This window comes from Vidua macroura, chromosome Z (genome assembly GCF_024509145.1).
Source record: "Vidua macroura isolate BioBank_ID:100142 chromosome Z, ASM2450914v1, whole genome shotgun sequence".
Lineage (NCBI taxonomy): Eukaryota > Metazoa > Chordata > Aves > Passeriformes > Viduidae > Vidua > Vidua macroura.
Window position 1 is genome coordinate 68,517,552 of NC_071611.1, and position 19,029 is coordinate 68,536,580.

At 40.1% G+C, this 19,029-nt stretch overlaps 1 protein-coding gene across 8 annotated transcripts in view; it reads left to right on the top strand.

Moving 5' to 3' along the window:
• The first annotated feature begins 11 nt into the window (after positions 1-11).
• Positions 12-19,029, top strand: part of PAM (peptidylglycine alpha-amidating monooxygenase) — a 119,768-nt gene continuing 100,750 nt past the window's right edge. For all 8 annotated transcript variants that reach the window (XM_054003209.1, XM_054003213.1, XM_054003210.1 and 5 more), the window contains exon 1: positions 12-92. The gene's annotated coding sequence lies outside the window, so the exon portion shown is untranslated. The remainder of the gene's footprint in view (positions 93-19,029) is intronic.

Sequence of the window (19,029 nt, forward strand, 5' to 3'; positions counted from 1 at the left end):
GGCTCGCGGCGGCAGCCCCCGGTGTCGGTGTCGCTGCTGACAGCGGCCGAGCAGGTCGGCCGGGAGTCAGCGGTGCGGCGCGCCTTCCTCCCGTGAGTTCCACCTCCGTCGCGTTTGCCCGGGCACGGGGGCTGCGGGGAAGGGAGGAGTGGGAGCAGAAGCAGGGGGTACTTTGAGTTGCGGTGATTCTCCCGAGCCCCGCAGCGGTGCCGGTGCCGCGCCTTGGCCGGACGCTCGCCCGGCGCTACCTCTGCCGGGGCGCACGTGCGGCGGCGGCGCCTCTCCCTTGCGCGCTTGCCCGAGGCGCGGCGCCTCCCGCGGATGCCTCGGGGCGGGTTCCCGGGCGCCCGGGGGCCGCTTAGCACCGCCGGGGCCGCGGCCATGCGGGTGCCAGGAGCAGCTCTTCCCTTGCTGGCTGCGGACTGCGGCGGCTGCGGCGCTGGGAGGCGGGGGTAGCCCCATCCCGCCCTCCCTGTCCCCGGCTGAGCACTGCCGCCGCCGCCTGAGGGGGTGGATGTGGCGGAGCCTCCGCTCTCCCCGCCGGGACTTTGTGTCCCGTGCAAAGCCGACGGGAGGGACGAGCTTCCCCGGGACGGCCGGGGCACGGCGCACTGCGCGCCGCCAAAATTTCCCGGGACGGCCGGCGCCGCCAGCATGAGCCCCCGCGGGCGGCGAGGGGGCCGTACCGGGGCCGGTGCCTCCCGCCCGTCATGGGGTCCGGCTTAAAGGGCCGGGCGGCGTGCTGACGGTGGGAACATGGCTGAATGCGGAAAGGCAGAGCCCCTCCGGACTTTGGCACTGGCCCGCTGGCGCTGTCATTTCTTCACCTCTGGGTGTCCAGCCGTGAGAAGCGTTAAGGTGCTGTCATTTTGTTAGTTTCGACTTCCAGCTGTTTGGAGTCGCGTATGGTTCCCAGTAGTCCCTGGGAGTGGCTTTTTTTTCTTTTTTTCTTTTTTTTTTTTTTTTTTTGTTTGTTTGTTTGTTTGTTTGTTTGTTTTTGTTAAGGCTTCATTCTGTTCCTTTAAACTCATGTATTAATTTCAGGCATTACTATCAAAGTATATATGTTTTGTGTCTCAATCTCTTACAAATTGATTCACACATATTTTTGAGTGTGCCATATAACTATCTACTTGCCAGAGCGTGGTTTTGCTGTGACAACTGCTGTATGAAGGGGTGGGTCCCAAAGCTCTTCAGCAATGGTAAAGCCATGGTCAGTTCTCCGGATGACTTAAGGACTGCAAGCACAGAGGTGCTGTGATTGACAGGATGGTAGGTTTTACTGTAGACTGTTGTCACATTGCCTGCTGTATGCTTGCAGATGAATGTTCTTATAGATTGGAGTAAAAAAAAAAACAAAACAAAACACTGGCATTAATTAGAATTTTTAAGCTACTTATTAAAGAAAAAGTGTTTGGCATGGAAATGGAAGAGTTCTTACAAGACAGCAGGCGTTTTTAGTATCACAAATCTCTGTGATCTGTCACTTAATATGAATCAGGTGTTTTGTTTCCTTTTTGATTTGGGGCACTCCTTTTCTGTCTTTGCAGGGGTTCTCACATTAAAAACACCAGTAATAGTTATATAGCTTTCAGAAAATAGCAATTTAATACCAAAATTTTAGCTGAACTTAATTTTTTGAAGTACTTATGTGTTGGATTCTTATTTATATTTCTGTTCTGTGCTGTAGATCTGAAATCATTAGTTTGTCTTGTACTGTAAATCTGAAATCAGGAGCTAGTTTTCAGAAATAACTTTGCTGGAAGACTGAAGCTGACTAGTTTGCTGACCAGTGCATGCAGAAAAAACGGAAGGTGGTTGTAATTTAGGCCTTAGGTACTCAGCTTCTTTGATGTGGTGATCTCACTGTTGGGACAGGTGAAAATGAGAGCTCTAGGAGGTATGGGCTAGCAAGTAGTCAAAAGAAGATACTTTCTTTGACATATGGAGGCAGAGGTCTGCACAAGTGTATGTGCAAGCAAGCTTAAAGTAATCTCAAAGATCCAATCCAAAATACAAACCCAAAATTTTGATGCTTTATCTGCTTTTTTGTCAAGTGAGAGAGGTCTCAGGGCTTCCAGGTGTCAAATAATACAAGATAGGATTGAATCTGCTTTTTGTGGAGGTTATTTCCCTGCATGTGGCTGATACCCTAAAATGGTCAGAGAGGATGTTTTTTCTTGATTCATTAGAGGTGAGTCCAAAGGAATTCTGTTGTAAAATGCATACTTATTGAAGATAACTCTTATTGTATTGCTTCTGTTTTACATGTAGTAATGGCTCAAAAGGTGCCAAGAGATTGGGATTTGTTTTGAAGTTCTCATTTTACAGCTTGACAGAAGCATTCATGTTGCACACTCAAAAATGATGGCATGCACAATGCAATTAAGACTGTACTTTAAAGGAATTTCATAACTTGCCAGGTTTCCATTTAATCCATTTAGTTGGATCTGACTATTGTGATATTCAAGATGAATTAATCTCCTGGGGTGTTTATAGTGGCACTATCCAAAGTTACAACTACTGCAAACAGAGTTTTGAAGTGTATCACAAATGAAGCCAAACAAGCTAGAAAAAGTATTTCTAGTGTATACTTTAAAAACAATTGGTAACAATTAGGATTAAATACTTAAAAGAGTAGGCTATACCATATCTACCATATTCTGTTCAGTACTAATAGGTTATACCATGTTAGTTGTCTTGCGTCTTGAGAACAAGATATAGTGCTGGCTGATCTCAGAAAATTGTTGCTAGACTGGTTTACCAGCCTGGTCTAGTATGACAGTCTGTAGAGTCAAAAAAATTTGAATAATTTAAAAGTTGTCTCTACTTAAGGCATTCAAGTTCAGTCTAATGTTAAAGTGGCAGAAAGAAACACTGGACATTCTCTAGTGAGAAACGTTTTCTTCATGCTTCAGAGCTTGAGCCAACCAAATGAATGCAAGGTGTTTTTCAAGGCACGACTAAGTCTTTTCCTCTCCTTTTCCTCCCTTTTATTCTCTCTTTTTTCCTGTCCCACTCCCCTCTTTTTTGTCCTCCTCTTTTTTTTTTTTTTTTGTCCTTTTCTTCTTCTCTCCTTTTTACCCTTATTCTTTTTTCTTTTTCCCCTTTTTTTTTCCACAATACCTTTTTCATCACCTTCCCCCACTTCTGTCACCTCCCCCTCCCTTTTCAGCTTTCCCCCCTCTCTTTTGCTTTTACTCACCACTTTTCACCTTTTTCTCACCCTGTCACACTTTTCCCCCTTCTTTTTCTCCTCCTTTTTTGTTTTTATCTCCTTTCTAAGGCAGTCAGGACATAAAAAATTTAAATGCATAGGGCAGCAGAAAGACAGTGAGAATTTACGACATACTCCTTAATGAATAACCCCCTTAATTTCTCTGTGATAAGTGAAGGACTCGATTTCATTTTCTGTCAATCTTTCCTGTGCTCAAATTCAATTTTTTCCGATGGGCCAAGGTAAGGAGGAGAGGGTGTTCCTTCTAAATTGTTCAGGCATGTTGAATCAACTAAAAGTGTTTTCCTCCACAGAGATGTTAAAGTTTTATCTGAAAAACTTGATACAATAGATCTCAAATTTTATGGGTTACTTTATAACTTATATGAAACGAATATTTCAATGTGAATTTGTATTAAAGGTATGTGGGAATGCAAGTTTGGAGGGCTTTTGTTATGACAACATTCTGGAAGCATAAAGTAAAATCAAGTAGGGTTTTGAGATATAACTTGGGACCATGTGAGCAAAGAACAAGTACTCACAAAAATAATGTAGCATATATGGGAAGCAAAATTTATGCTTAGTGTCGTTTTTTGAAACACTGTTTTTCAGGTATACATCTAAAATTTGGGGGTTTCTTATTACTGGTGTTGAGAAACATAAGCTGCATAGAGGTTCTCTTTCAAATCTGTGTGAGAATGTGAATGAAATTGAATACTAGCCTCTGAAAGGATACACATAGATTGTATATGAAGAGATGCCAGAAGAAAACAATCTTTTCCAATTTGTATAATAGGTGAAGGTCAGGCAATGTGTTTCTAAGGAAGACACTTAGCAATGTGTTTCTAAGGAAGACACGTAGCAGTCATTAGTTGGAAGAGCTCTGTTGCAGCAGTACTCCAAGTCCTGTGAGCACTTTCTGTGTGTTGTAGAGGAAGGGCTTTTCTTGCTTTCCCACCACCCATCAATGTTTTATTGACAATGAAAATACTCGGCAGAGCCCACCGTTTTATGCAAAGAACAATGTGTGTTTTGCAATAAAAGACAATAAATAATAACTTTGGCTGTTCATGCTGCAGTGATGAAGTTCCTGCATTTTAGGCAACAGATGTAACTTGGCAAGTGCTCTGGTTTAACATACCAAGGTTCTGCAACAGCCAAATGGAGTGTGTCACTTTATGAGATGAGAGTTTAAAGTGCAGCAGCTCACAATGGATAACTGGATAGTTATGACTTGACTTCTATTTTTGAACAAATTAGTTTTCATAAACTTGCATTTGAAATCCCATATCATTGTCATTCTTTCATACTCTTGCTTTTGCAGTCCTACATTTATGAGGACAAGGACAGATGGCTATCTTGTCAGTATGATTACTTGAAGTGACAAGGGAGAAAGGGATGCTGTTTACCAAGTTCCCACTTTATAGTTTGGTTTATTCTTGACTGGTAATGATGTTGTGTGGTCTTTGCTGCATTTATCTTCCCTTTGGACGAGGAATGGTGAAGGTGATGTTGAGTCATATCCTATTTGCTGATCCATGAACATGGTATGGTCTCATACTCCCGCACTGCCTCCCAGTTCCACTGCACAGTTATTAATATTCTTTTTTGGATCTTATGGTTCCACTTGGTTGTCTCAGTCCTATTCTACTGTTTTAGTCTGTGCTGTTGTGCATTTGTGGTCCTAATGTACTAATACAAGTACTTTACTGTAGAAATCCCTGCAAAACAATAGTATCTCTAAAGTTTATCTTTGTAAAATTGTCTATCTCTATGTCAGAGTCCCTAGTGTGTAGGGTTAATTAAGACTTAAATAAGCAAAATAAAAAACAAGTTTTCTTCTTATGGTTGTATGTTGCAAGTGGCCTACTTCTGTGTTGTGTATGCCTCAGGTCTTCATACTTGAACAAAGAAGGGATTATTAAGCTTTCATACTTGGGAACAAAAAGGGATTATGAGGAAATGTTTATATTAAACTTAAGGTTTGTGAATTTTTTTCTTTTTTTTTTTTTTATAGCACAGGACCACGTTAACACTAGAGGGCCACTACAAAACTATAGATTTGTTTTGCTCTTATACCTTCCATCCACATATAAAAATGGGGGGTTTTGTTAGCTGTACATCTGCTTTCTGTTGCAGACCTCTAAGTAATGTCCTTTGATCCATATGATAAAACAAGTACTCAACAATTAGGGCCTACAGCCTACCCTTTCTGGCTTGTTTCAAAAATATCAGTCTAATTTTCAATCTAAATTATTCACAGTCTTCATATATACTCATTGTTCTTGCTTAGTATCATTCAGTAGCTTAATTCATTCTTTGTTCTCTGTATATACTTCTGTATAGAGAACAGTCATTTTTACTTTTAGACTTCATGTTGTTGGGCTGAAAAATCCAGATTGTCTTTGTTTTATTACATACTGGGAAAATGAAGAGCTTATTGGGTTCAGCTTGGAAAAGAGAAGGCTGAATGTGACGCCACTGCAGACTGCAGCTTCCTCAAAGGAGCGGATGATGCAGATCTGCTCTCTCTGGGGAACAGTGATAGGACACAAGGAAGAGGAATGAAGCTGAATCAGAGGAAGTTCAGATATACTGATACAGGGCTATATTTATGAAACAGTTAATGAAATTACCACTTGAAACCTTGTTTCAATTGTCTTTAACCATTCATTTTCAGTTGTGTTGGGTTTTTTTTACATCTTAAAATCCACTTCCCTCACATTTAATAATCCCCCATATTGTAGTATGGATAAAAAAATAGTTAATCTCTGCACCCCTGACCAGCTCCACTGCATTTTCTTTTGTCTTGGGGAATGATCTTTTGTTTCATTGAAGAAAGATGGTATAATTTGCTAAGGTAATGTAAATAAGTATATATTTTTCTGCCACTCTGTTTATAATTTCTCTCTCTTTTTACCTTAGAATCTGTTCAATTTCCTTTTCTCTTTGATTCAGTTTAAATAAAGCACCTTTATTGAAATTAAGGTGAATTAATGTACTTGAAAGTAGCCATAGGTCCATGGTACATTTCTAAACTACGAAATGCTGGTCAGCCTTGACATCTTAGATGGCTGTCTGATACTTCCCACTGTAGGTTTCCATGGTCTAACGTTGACAAGTTACTGAATATTGGTGGTGAACTGTTCCAGTTGAAGGTTGAGGTGTTGTTCTGCTCTGAAGAGAATAAGAGGAGTGCAGAGACTAGAAGAGAATGTAAGGAGAAGTAGGTGAACTGGGGAGGAGGGGGAGAGTTGCATTGAAGGTCAGTCTGTGGGAGCAAATGGGGCTCAGTCTGTGCAAAGAATTGTGGTGTCTGTAGATACCATGGTCTGTAGGGACCATGACCTGGTAGGAGAGGGAGAAACTCTTGTGAACTCTTGGACTGGGGCTGACAAGGATCTGGATCAAGGGAAGAAAACTGGAATTGAAGATCGGCTAATATGACCTAGTGACTGAAAAAAAAAACTGAAGCGAAAGACTGTAAGGTTGAAAATCAGGCTAATGTGAAATGAGGTGGAAGAGAAAAGGAAAGACTGGAATGGGTGATACAACTAACCTGTGTCACAGTAAATGTATTACTTCTCATGTCTTTAACAGTCATTTAAAGGATTACATTAGTAATTATTGAGAATAGTCAAATGCTTTGTTCTGTGAGATTCATTAACATGCATTCATTAATCAGCATAACTGGTATGCAATTATGCTTACCTTCTTCATCCTCATATTTTCAGGAAGCCATAGCTTTTTCTTTTAGAAGCACATACCTATCTGTCATTTATGGTTCCTCCCTCTACCCCTTCCCAGTTGAGTTAACACTTGGTGAAACTGCACCTTTACATCTGCTTAGGTACTGAAGGTGGTTCTAGTAGAGTGTCTTATCAAGAATAACAACAATGCTTATTGCTTTGTGACTGTTCCAGGGTGTCAGTGATTACTTTGCTCTGCAAGTCAGTTTGCTTGCTAGAGTTCTCCCTGAACCTCACTCGTGTGTCCTAAAGTAGGAGTGAAGAAAAGGAATTTGAAAACAGATCAAGTCAGCCTTGCCTGCTTACAGCAGTCCACTTAAAGGGCAGTGGGAAAGCTAGTGTCTGTTTTAAATCTTAGCTCTGTTGCAGACTTCTATGGTATAGTCTTTAGTTTTCGATTAATTATTTATATTCAGATTGGTTAAATTCAGTTGGTTTTAATTCCTTTTGCAAGCATGTTGTACCCTGACCTCAAATTAAGGAGATGGATTTTATAGTAATAAGAATCCCAATCTCATTATGGAAGAGATTAAGGATTTATGCTGGATTTGAAAGCATCCTTTTTATCCTGACTTGAAATACTTATTGCTGTCTGCTTGTTTACTGTTGTTTGTATTGAAACAATATCAAAGTATTTTAATCACCATTTTATGAATGTTATTTTACTGTGGTCCTTTCAGAAGTTAATTTGCTGTAGTATCTAGTTTGGATAACTTATAAAAGCTGTTCTTATAAAAGCTTTTAGTATATAATATTGATATTATTGCACATGACAATTACTAGAATGTTAATTAAACAGTGGTTTCCAGTTTTGTTTCTTTTCAACCAAAAAAAAAAGGGTATTTTGTCTTTTCTTTGACTTAGCCAGCTTTCTGCCTGTGAGATTAATACAGGATCACAGAACGTTTGAGGTGGCAGGGAGCCTTTGGAGATGATGTAGTGTAACTCCACCCTCAGTTAAATAGGACCAGCTATATCAGGTTTCATATGACTGTGTTCACTCAGGTTTTGAGTAGTTCTATGGATGGAGACTCCACAACTCCTCTTGGCAGCCTTTTCCCATGCTTGACCACTCTTATAATGAAAAAGTGTATTCGTTTTTACATGTAGAATTTCTTCTGATTCAATTTATCCCTGTTTACTTTTCAAGTCAGAGGACACTGCTGTGGAAAGTCTGATATGCTTTCATCCCATGTGGATCAATCTTTTGTTTACATGTATTGATTAGGTTTCACCCCATCTTAAGCAGGTCTTTGCTTCAGGCTGTAAGCAGTCCCACCTCTCCTCATATGGCAGGTGCTGTAGTCTCTCAATCATCTTTGCATCCTGTGTTTGGTCTTGTGCTGTTATGTCCATGTCTCTTACACTAGGTTGGACTCCACGTGTGTGCTGTGTCCACCTGCTGCTACATGGTAAGGGTCCACCTCTGGAAATGGCTTGAGGCTGTTTTTTACTGACGGCTTTGCACACCTGAAAATATGTTTCTTTAGGATGCGATCTCAAAATCTAAAGTAGGCTTAAATTGTTAGTTAATAAGCTGAAGTAAAATGTAGTAATTTATGTGAAATTACTTTATAATTCCCATAAGGAATTTCCTATATAATGTTCTCGGGAAGAACAATTATCTTCCATATTTTCCTTAAGTCACAAGTTTCACAGCTTGGTAGTGTGTTGTGTTCCACTATGGGGAACTGTGAGCAGTTCTTTGAAAGCAGATGATCTAGGACGAAAATAAGTCAAATGAGACAGTATTGTATCTGAGAACCGTTTATTGGTAACAAAAAAAAGAGGGAGTTGACGTACTAAAGAGGACTAGAAAAGACAGAAGAAGGAGGAAGGAAGATGAAAAAATAATGGGGGGAGAGAGAAGGGAGACAGAAAAAGCGGGCATTACCACCAGAATTCAGGGAGTGCCACTGACGTCCAAATGTCAAGGAGTGTGTGCACGGCTCCACAGGCACAGCTCCCGCGGCCACGGGAGCCGGACACGAGCTGAGGGAGGGAAGGGGCTCTCGGCCGGGAAGTCCAGAACGCTGGACAAGATTGTGGTGGGGATCGTGGTGCCGGGCTGGACCGGCGAAGCAGGGTTAGAGGCAGGCAGGAACGCAGGAATGAAGCAGGCAGGGCGTCGGTCAGGAGCACAGGGAGGCAGTACAGGCGGCGGCTGGGACCGGCGAGGGTAGGGCGGGACACAGGCTACACACAAGGCTCGGAGGTCAGCCAGTCTCCAGCCAAATGCCCAGCGAGAGGGAGGGTCAGTACGGGTGGGAGAGTAAGGGTAAAGCCAAAAGGCAGGCTGGAGCCAGGGCAAAAAGGACGAAGAACAGGCTAGAGCCAGATTAAGGCAGACCTCAAGCCTGGGCAAAAAGACAAAACCAAATGCCCCAACATAGAAAGCCCTGACTCAGAAAAGCCCCAGCCTTGTAACTCAGTTGTTTTTATGCCTCCTGTCTCCTCCCATGATCTGCCTGCTGACAGGAGACTACTGGCACAGTGTTCCCATGTTCCACTGCAGTTCCATTGGTGAGACCTTTTTCCATCTATTGGAGAACTCCTCTGGAGGGTGCAGTGTCCCTTGTGGTCTGCTGTCTGCCTGTCCCATGTGAGACATTAAATGGTTGCCAGACAAAGGATCCCCAGAGACAAGGCTTTCTCCCATCTTCTAGTTGCCTCCTGCAAGTGACACATGTGCAACTCCTCCCCCACATGCTTCTGACAACCAGTGTTGAGAGAGAATCAAAATTAAATCGACTCTTCACATAGTGACAGTGAGTTTTTATGGTCTTTCTTCCATGGAACAGACTTACTCTGTTAACTCTAGCATACCAAAGATGTTTCAACATTTTAGTTTGTATGAAAGGAAGTTGAAAACTCTCATTGATGAAAATTATTCTGCTTTGTAAGAGATCAGTAGCAAGGGTAAGGTAAAGCAATATCTTCAAGGGTCATCACAGCATGGAGATCTTCCGCCACACACCCATTTTCAAGGATCCCTTTGCAGTTGTCCTTGGATGTTGATCAGCTCTTTTGACCTTTTAGTTCCCACTAGAGTGTCCTTTGTGCCCAAAACTATGCTGGGCAGGTGTGACTGAGCATCACTGTCCCTCCCAGGTTGCCAAAGGATGTTGCTGCAGGTTTGATGTAACTGTGAGAATTCCCAGGGAGAATGCCCTCATCTGCTCTCTGTTGAAGGAATGGGAAGCATAGTTTTTGCAAAATACATGTTTTAGAATGTATTAAGGAGTATTGGCAAAGTGTTCTGAAATTAAGGACATAGTTTCTGGCACCTGGGCCAATATCTTGGCAGGGATCACTGTAAACAAGATTGTCCTTCCTAGTACCAAGGTGCACCCCCCACCTCCTCTGTCTCAGACAGGAACCTGGTGTCTGTTTCTGTGTGGTGATGACCTGACAATAGTTTTTAAGTGTTGTAACCTTGGACTCACACCCTCCTATTCAGAATTATTAATGCTCTTGTCAGCACTGTTGGCCAAACGCACCAAAGGGCAGGTAGATGGAAGAATTCACAACTGGTTTTTGGTAAATATTGTAGTATGCTTTAGTAAACTGGCTCCACAAGGTTGATAGGGATATGTGATAAACTCATGTTACCTGGTGTTCACCATCCGGCGACTGGATGGAAGTGACAACCCTTATTTGATTTAATGGAAGTGGGAATACCTAACCATTGATTTTAAAAGTGAAGGCCTTTCATAATGACCTTCTGGTTGGCAGGGGAGGTAGGCAATACAGTCAAGTGCTTGTAGATGTATCTTCCAGCACCAGTATTTATTGCAAGCCCGGCCTTTTGGAAATGGCCCTGTGTAATATCTCTCAGGTGTGGCACTGAATGCTCTGTCTTTCCCTAGGGTTGTTGTGGCGGTTTTTCTTGCTTCTGTTATTTGCAGGTATTCTTAAAGACATTTAGAATGTCTTTAAGATGCTTAAGACATTTAAGAGCAAAAATTGCCTCTTATTTTGTCTCTATTTGTAGATGGCAAATATCCCTGAATTACTTGATTTCTTAGGAGAGTCCACTCACCTAACACATTGTCACTAGTTGTCATTGCAGAAAAACATGTCTTAGGTAACTGAGCAGCAGCAGCATTGTGTTCCTGCAGTAGCTCACCATGATTTGCAGTATAGACATGTCTCTCATGGCTAAGTAAGCAATGTTTTTATACACTAAACCCCTAGGAGGTTTACTGTGTATCATCCAGTCATCTGCTTCTCGTTTCCTAGACCACAGTGTGAAAACTTTGTAAGCCCAACAGTCAGAACAAAGACTTCTGAAGCAGATTTCTCTTCCAGCACCAGAAATACAGCCATTAATTCAATGTATTGCTTGCTCCTCCCTTTCTTTGATAGGTTAGGAAGATTTGCTCAGCCATTTCAGAGGATGTTGCTTTCCATGGCAGTTTTTCTTTTACATTTCTTGATGTCCAGACAGTGAAACATTATTCTCTTGGGTTAATTGCTCATACAGTGGGAACTGCTATGCCTACAGTAGAGGCACACTGTTGTTACCCAGGACAATTTGTTCTGTTTTCTCCTGTAAGGCATGCAGTTTGTTTCAGCTAGGAGATGTAAGCTTAGAAATGCACCATTTCTACTTGACTTGTTTTATTATACTATATTACATTACATTGCATTTATTTTATATATGATATGATATGATATTTATGATGTTATATTTATGATATATTTATTATATATTATATTTTCATATCTGGGCCAAATATGATATAAAATGCCTCTGAAACCATCATAAATCAAGAATCTTCTGTGTTTCTACTTTGCATTTTTGCTATATAAAGTATGATTTCTTCATTTGATCTGGGCAACATTCTGTAAAGTGTCTGCCAAATTATTCTTCCAACTTTTACTACTGGCACTGTTCTCTGAATTTTCTTGGGCTTCATTTCCCAGGCATGATTTTACATTGCTTCAGTGACATTGCTCAGGGTTTCTCCCACTTCTTGTTCAGTGATGTGGATAAGATTGTCCCCCTAACAGAGTGATTTACAACATGGGGAAGTATTGAGGTCTTCCAAATACCAGGCTACCAACCCATGGCAAATTGTGGGCCTGTGCTGACACTTCGGTGGCAATACTGTGGGGGTGTATTGTTGAACTTGACATGAGTGTGTGGATTGCTGCTTTGGCTCATTAGCAGCTGGAATTCCAAAGAAAGCCTTCACGGTATCCCATGCCACAGCTTCAGATACAGCTCACTGGCTCAGAGCACTTGTGCACTTCATCTCTGCGTGGGGCAGCCTTGTTTAGCAGTCAGTAACCAGCTGTCATTCTCTGGGAGCAGTCAGGCATTGTCACTATTTAGATGGCACTGCTGAAGTGGAGAATGGGCTCTCTGAATGACTCCAGCATCTGACAGCTGTAATGATCTGGATGATCTTTATATATCTGGCTATCTGGCTAGCCTATACCATTTTAATGCAATCTGTTTTCAGGAAGTTTCCAAATCAGCAGGATATTTAGCAACTTTTCTTATAGTGATAGCAGGAACCCCAGAAGGATATTTGCCTCCCTGTTATCATTAAAGCTTTTCCTGCCATCAAGTCATACCAAGTAATGTATTCATGTACTTAAGCTACCTGCACTTTTGCCAGAAAAGACAAGTAGGAACCCTACTGTAATACCAAAGAAGTAAAACAAGTTTCTATGTTCTCCCCTTCCCTGTCTCTCCAACTGATTAATTGTAATTAGTTTATTAGGTATAGGGATGGGACCCTGTGAAGTACAATCACCTCAGGCCTATAACCATCAGAACCATCACCCACTGGTAGATATGAATGCTCCAGAGTACTGCCAACACAATATACGGTTTGTTAACTCTCTGTGAGATCTCAGCCACCCATTTCACCTTCAAAACCCAGATCCAGTTAATTGATATAGGGTTTGTATGTGAGCTACCAAATTGGGGTAGGGAATGGTTCTGGTATACCAGGAGTGCTTTTTTCTTGAATAGAAAAGCAGTGGGTATACTCAGTCTATCCACTGCCCTGATTTGTTTTTTGGTCTGTTCTTATCTTTTCATTGTTTATATTTTTTCCATAAATCCTCATAAACCATCATTTCATGGTTTTCTGTGAATTTTGTATTTTGGGTTTTTAGAGGGGAGTAAAACTTACCATATTTCCTTTTGTGTAACTGTTTTCTCTTGCAGAGGATACATCTACAAGAGTGTTCACAATATATCTTCCTCTGACAAGAAAGTAGGGATGTATCTTTCATGATAGCCCACTGCATGCAGCACAGGTTGGCATGGAGCACATTGGCAGATACTTTTGCAGGAGTGACATGTACTGAGAAGTTTGATACCTGCTTTTTTCCTCCCATGGAGTACTGAGTGCATATTGCTTCTTTGTAAGTGCTTTTATATGGTGTGATTTGTTTCATCTTCAAAAGAAATTGAGTTGAAAAAAGTAAATAGCTATCAAATCTTTGCTTTGCTTGTGGCAAAGGAAGAAAAAAAATATTCGTGCCTGCTTTTAGACATTCATTACTGTTTTTATGTGGTCTTCAAAAGACATCTCTGATTTGGAGGTTGATCTTCTAACAGTATTTTGTGTCTCATACTTAGCCTTTTATTCCTAAGGATGTGTGAGGATGATGCAAGCAGATAATTCAATCCTACGTTACCTATATTATTACATGAATTTTTGTACTTTAGTTTCTATCATTATACATATCAGTGGAAATTATGGGCTTGTGTAGTGAATTGGTGATCAATTCAGTCCTTCCACTAGCCTTACATGGCTTTTGAATCTAATCAGACTGGAAAAAAAATTACTTAGTCTCTTTATTTTATTTTTTGGTAGGCATCAAATCTAGCACTGTGTTAGAGAATTGGTAATATTTTTTTGGCCACCTACAAAAGTCTTACCAACTTGTTGGATGTACTCCTACTGTTGGGATAGCTGTGTGGGTCTTGTGTGTGCACTCTAGTAATTATTTGTTTTGATACTGTTGTGTTTCTTTACCACCTTTTTGCCTGCTGAAAAATGTATTTCATAGTTGGCTAATGTAGCAGGAAGTTGTCTGTCAGTTGATTACTTGTGACTATTTCTTGCAGTAGCTGCTGGATTATAAATTAATTGCAAGCATGAAGCAATATGTTTTGGAAAACTTGATTTGATCTGGCATAGTGTCTCTCAAGTGTCTGTGCTTAGACTCATATCACTGCTTGATTATGGGAGAGGATTTTTGATGTATGGAAATGTTTGCTTCTAGGGTCTTCCCCAAGTGGCTTTTACTAAGATTTGTCCCTATCCTATTCTTGCTGCTTAGGAGTAAATAATTAGCTTCCAGCACCAGTTCTTTCACTTTTTAGACAGTGGAATAGTAGAAAACTTGCTAGTATTCTCAGTGGATTCATTATGTGGATGTTTTATTCCGTTTTGCAACCTTAAGCTTCAAGAGAATGACTAAAACGTTTACTTTTTTTTGTTACTGCCCCTTAATATAAATACTTCTCTCTCAATATAAATAAATTGTAACTAATCTTAATAACTAATCTTTAGTTACAACCTCATTCTTGAAAGGACCGTTTCTTTGTACTGCTATCAATATAGAACTTGTGAGCTGTACAACACTTCAAGATGAGCCTATAATTGTAGAGTTAGAGTGCACTGTAGTTGGAGATCTGGTAGCATGTTATGAGCAGATACGTCATTGAGATTGTGTGAACTTTATGTAAGTTGACGTAGGATTTAAATGAGTATCAGCACTTTAAATGCAGCGTGTCTTGTGAGAACTGTGTCACTCATTCTCTAAGTTCTGTTTAAAATGTAGTTTACTACAGTAGTTAAACCTTCATAACCTACTCAAAGATTTAGGTTTTTCTTTGCTGCTTTTTTCATATTTCAGAATTGTTGCCTCACTAGCTAGTTTTGCTGTTGTCTTTGTCACATGTTTTCCTGTCTCCCTCACACTTCTTGGTTTGATTTGTTTTTCAAATTATCTTGCTGTAGATCCAGAACTCTGACTAGATAGGAAATATATCTAACAGGTGTGGAATAGTATCTCTGTTTAGAGAAGTCAATTTTCATTGAGGTACTTCCTTTATTGCCATCTCTGATACTTAAATCGCATAACATGAAAGTTGGAAAAAAATACATTACCAGTGTGAGCAGCACTGGTCTTAGAGCTCTTAGACAAAGTGGAATAAAACCTGAGCTTAGTGTAGCAATAGTAACAAAGTGCTCTCAAGCCAATATTGTTGCTTAGATAACTTTGAAAATCTGCACCAGGGCTTTTCCGGTTGCTACATCACACCCCCAGAGAGAGGAATGTTTCCATTAGGATGGTACCTCAGTGTGAACTTCCAGTGTTCTGTAGTATTTACTGTTAGAGCCTACCACTGAATCAAGAGCAGCTGACCTTGGCCAAACATGTTCCCTTGATTTGACTGGTTTTGGAAGACTTAGCACCTGGGGCCTTAACTTGCAAGCAGAAAGGATTAATGATTTAATTAATGTCAAACCCAGATATATTTGTTTGCATAAGTAGAGTTTCCTGTCTTCTTTGGGTAATTTGAATGTTTTGCTGCTTCAAATAATGTTCTCAATATTAGTTACCCTATGCTCTATAATCTCTTCTCTTGAGATTCTCTTCTGTCTATCCATTTAGTGGATATTTGTACACAATACAAATTTAAAAATAGACTATAAATTATAATCTTGTTAGATGTGAGCACTTTTTGAAGAATTTGTGTTCACTGAAATATGATAAGAAAGTTTTCCAGGGTTCTGTTTCTTGGTATGTTGGCAGTTTCACATATATGATACCATCTGTAGGTTACTAAGGTTTGTTGGTAATCTTGACAAATACATGAGCCAGTAAAAGGGGTAGCCTTGGATTAAAGCCACCTTTGTCACTGTTATTTACTTCACCTATGGCTCCAGGTTCCCATCCTCCCTGTTGGTTCTTACTTGGGCTTTTATTCTATTATTATTGTACTGTTTCTCTGTTTAATCAGTATCAATCTTTTTTTTATTTCTTAAACCAATTTTTTAAAACCAAAAAGACTTTCAGTGCGGACTAAATTTTTCTCAAAGTTGTTCTCATTAATTTCTCTCTCCCTTGCTCTAGACAGGCAGTCTCCAACTTGAAATTTGTGCATTTCTTCTCTGGAATAGCAAAGAAGCTGGGAAAGGGAAGAAACTGAAAGAAAGATAACTTTATTGCTTTTATTTCAGATAACTGGATATATCACCTGACCTTGTCTTGTCAAAACCTTTTATGTCCATGAGGAGAAGGAGTGCTATTATGACAATACTCCTCACAAGTATCAGAAAGTTAGCACTGTTACTTTTGGTGCTTGTGGTCTTCTTGATTCCTTTTCTGTCAGTCACATTTGCAATAGTTGCTTATTAAAAAATAATATTACTGAAGGGTAATTTTATGTGTTTCCCACATTTCTGAGAGTGTTTTGGTTTTCCTCTTTTTTTCTACATTTCATTTTTTGGTGATTTTAAAAGTATCTCTCAGATTCCTTAGTTACGTCTTCAAAATATGTATTAAAAATATTTTTTACCTGTTTTTGCCTTTTCTGAATTGGTCAGGTTTTCTGTAGGTTTTAGGTTTTTGTATTTCTGGTTTTTAATTGTTCATTAGTTTTGTTGCTTCCTCTAAATTTTATTTACTTCTGTCATGCAGTATTTTTTTTCTTGAGAAATGAATTGGGGAAATCACTATGGAGTTACTGTTACATTGAATTCAGAAGGCCACTGTTAAAAACTGCACCTGAACTTTTGAATTTGTGTTACTACATTTTTTCAGGAGCAAATGTTTCCAAAGAGTGGAATGTATTTTCTAATAGTATCTAATCAGATATCTAATATATCTGATAGTCATTCTGTCCATCAGTGCTAAGTACCTGTGCATTCACAACAGGGCTCAGTCTTCTTATAGTTATTGTGGTTATCATCAAGCATTAAATCTTTTCTTTGGTTGATGTTTAAATCATGAAGATCAACATTTGTGTCTTATTTCGTCTTTTCATTCCTGTCAAGGCAACTTGACCTGCATACAACTTGCAGGTGTTTGCTTTGGAAGAGTTTGAGTTATTGTATGTCTGTAAACATTATTTGAATATAAAATCTCTTTTCAATTACAATAGGGTATATTCACTTATTAGTAAGGAACTGATGCTTAGAGGAGTGCTTTTTGATGTAAGATCTTTGTCAAATGTTATATCTGGTTATTACTTTTGTTTGAAGTTGTGGATTTTTTGGGGTTTTTTTTTGGTGTTTGTTTTTTAATGAATGGATAGTAGCTGTCAAGGGTTGCAATTATCATTTGCTGACCATGTTCTGCACTGCAAGTTGAAATTTCAGTTGAGGCTAGATTGGCATAGTCACATATAAAAGTGACTTGCCTTGTTTCACAGCTGCGTTATTATTTTGGTGAAATCAAAGTCTGAACAGTTGTGTCAGTCGTTTACTGAGTATGGCCTGTTTATTTTAAAGTCTTCATGGGATATGGTATGGGTTGACCTTGGCTGGCCTCGCCACATCCCCTCTCAGCTGCTCTTTCACTCTCCCACCTCAACAGGATGAGCTTAGAAAGTAGAGGTAGAACAGCTCAAGGTAAAGACTGGGAGATCACTCATCAGTTACCATCATGAGCAAAGAGATTCACTTGAGGAAAATTAATTTGATTTATTGCCAGTTGAAAATACAGAAGAATGGACTCCCAGTGGGCTGCAGCTTCCTTTAGGGCATCTCCAGCTGCTTTGCAATGGGGTCTTTTATGGGTTGCAAGGTTGGTATCTGCTTCAGTGTGGGGCTTTTTTTCAGGGGCTGCAGGCCCTGCTGCTTGAAGCACCTCCTCCTCTCTTCACTGTTCCTGGTGTCTGCAGGGTTGTCCCTCACTTGTGGTTTTCACACTCTGCTGTGCAACATTTTTGTACGTGTACTTTCCCAGAGGTACCACACTCCTGGCTGAAGGGCTCAGTCCCCTGCTCTGGTCATGTGGTACCACATGGTTTTGGCACATTCTCTCCTCACAGAAGCCCCCCTGCAGGCACCTAGTACTTGGGCATGTAAATCATATAAAACTATTAATGAAAAATCAAAATTTGATGTTTAAGATAATATGATTAATTCTGGGGACTCTTGTTATGCATATATGGTCGTACAGGATGAATTACGTAGAACTAGTTAACGTTTTCTCATTGTGTTTGCACATACATCTCTTCCAGTTCAAAATACCTAGTGACAGATAAAATAACTATTAGTTTTTTTTACAGAATCACAGAACAGTCAGGGTTGGCAGGGACCTCTGGAGCTCACTGTGGACACCCACCTTGCTCAAGCAAGACTACTTAAAGCAGGTTGCCCAGGACCATGTCCAGATGGATTTTGAAAATCTCCAAAGTTAGACTCTCCACAACCTCACTGGGATCCTACTCACCCTCGCAGATTCAGTCCTTGTGCACCTTTCCCAATTGCCATGACTGATAAAGATTATGAAGAGTAGCAGTCATGGGAGCATCCCATCAGGACCCGTGGATTTATGTATGCTCAGCTAGTTTAAGTATTCCCTGACACGATCAAGGGTATGTCTTCCTTGCTGTAGACTTCCCCTGGGATTTGATAATGTCATGATGTTTAGTATGACAGTTCCTCTAACTTTCTAGCATATAATGAGACCAAGAGATTGGTTTAAGTAAGGTTCCTTATATGCCTCTACATGCATAAAAAGTATTTTATGCAGTAATTCAATGGAATTGTTTTATTTCAGTGGTGGTGGTTGCTGTTGTTGGCAGTTTCATGTCCTGCTCTGGGTTACCTTTTGTCTAATATGTGAATGAGCAGCTGCAGTAATCTATCTGCCTTGAAGCACTGTTTTCTGTGTCAGTTTAGTGTTTATGTATAAGCAAAGAATATGCTTTTAATGAAATTGTGATATTTCAGCCAAGGATTATAACTGTATGTAGGTTGTGTTGCTGTATCTAAAAGACAGCTAATATACTAGAGGGATCTTTTAATAGATTTACATGCAGATAAGCACAAAGTTGATTTGTTTGAATCAGTT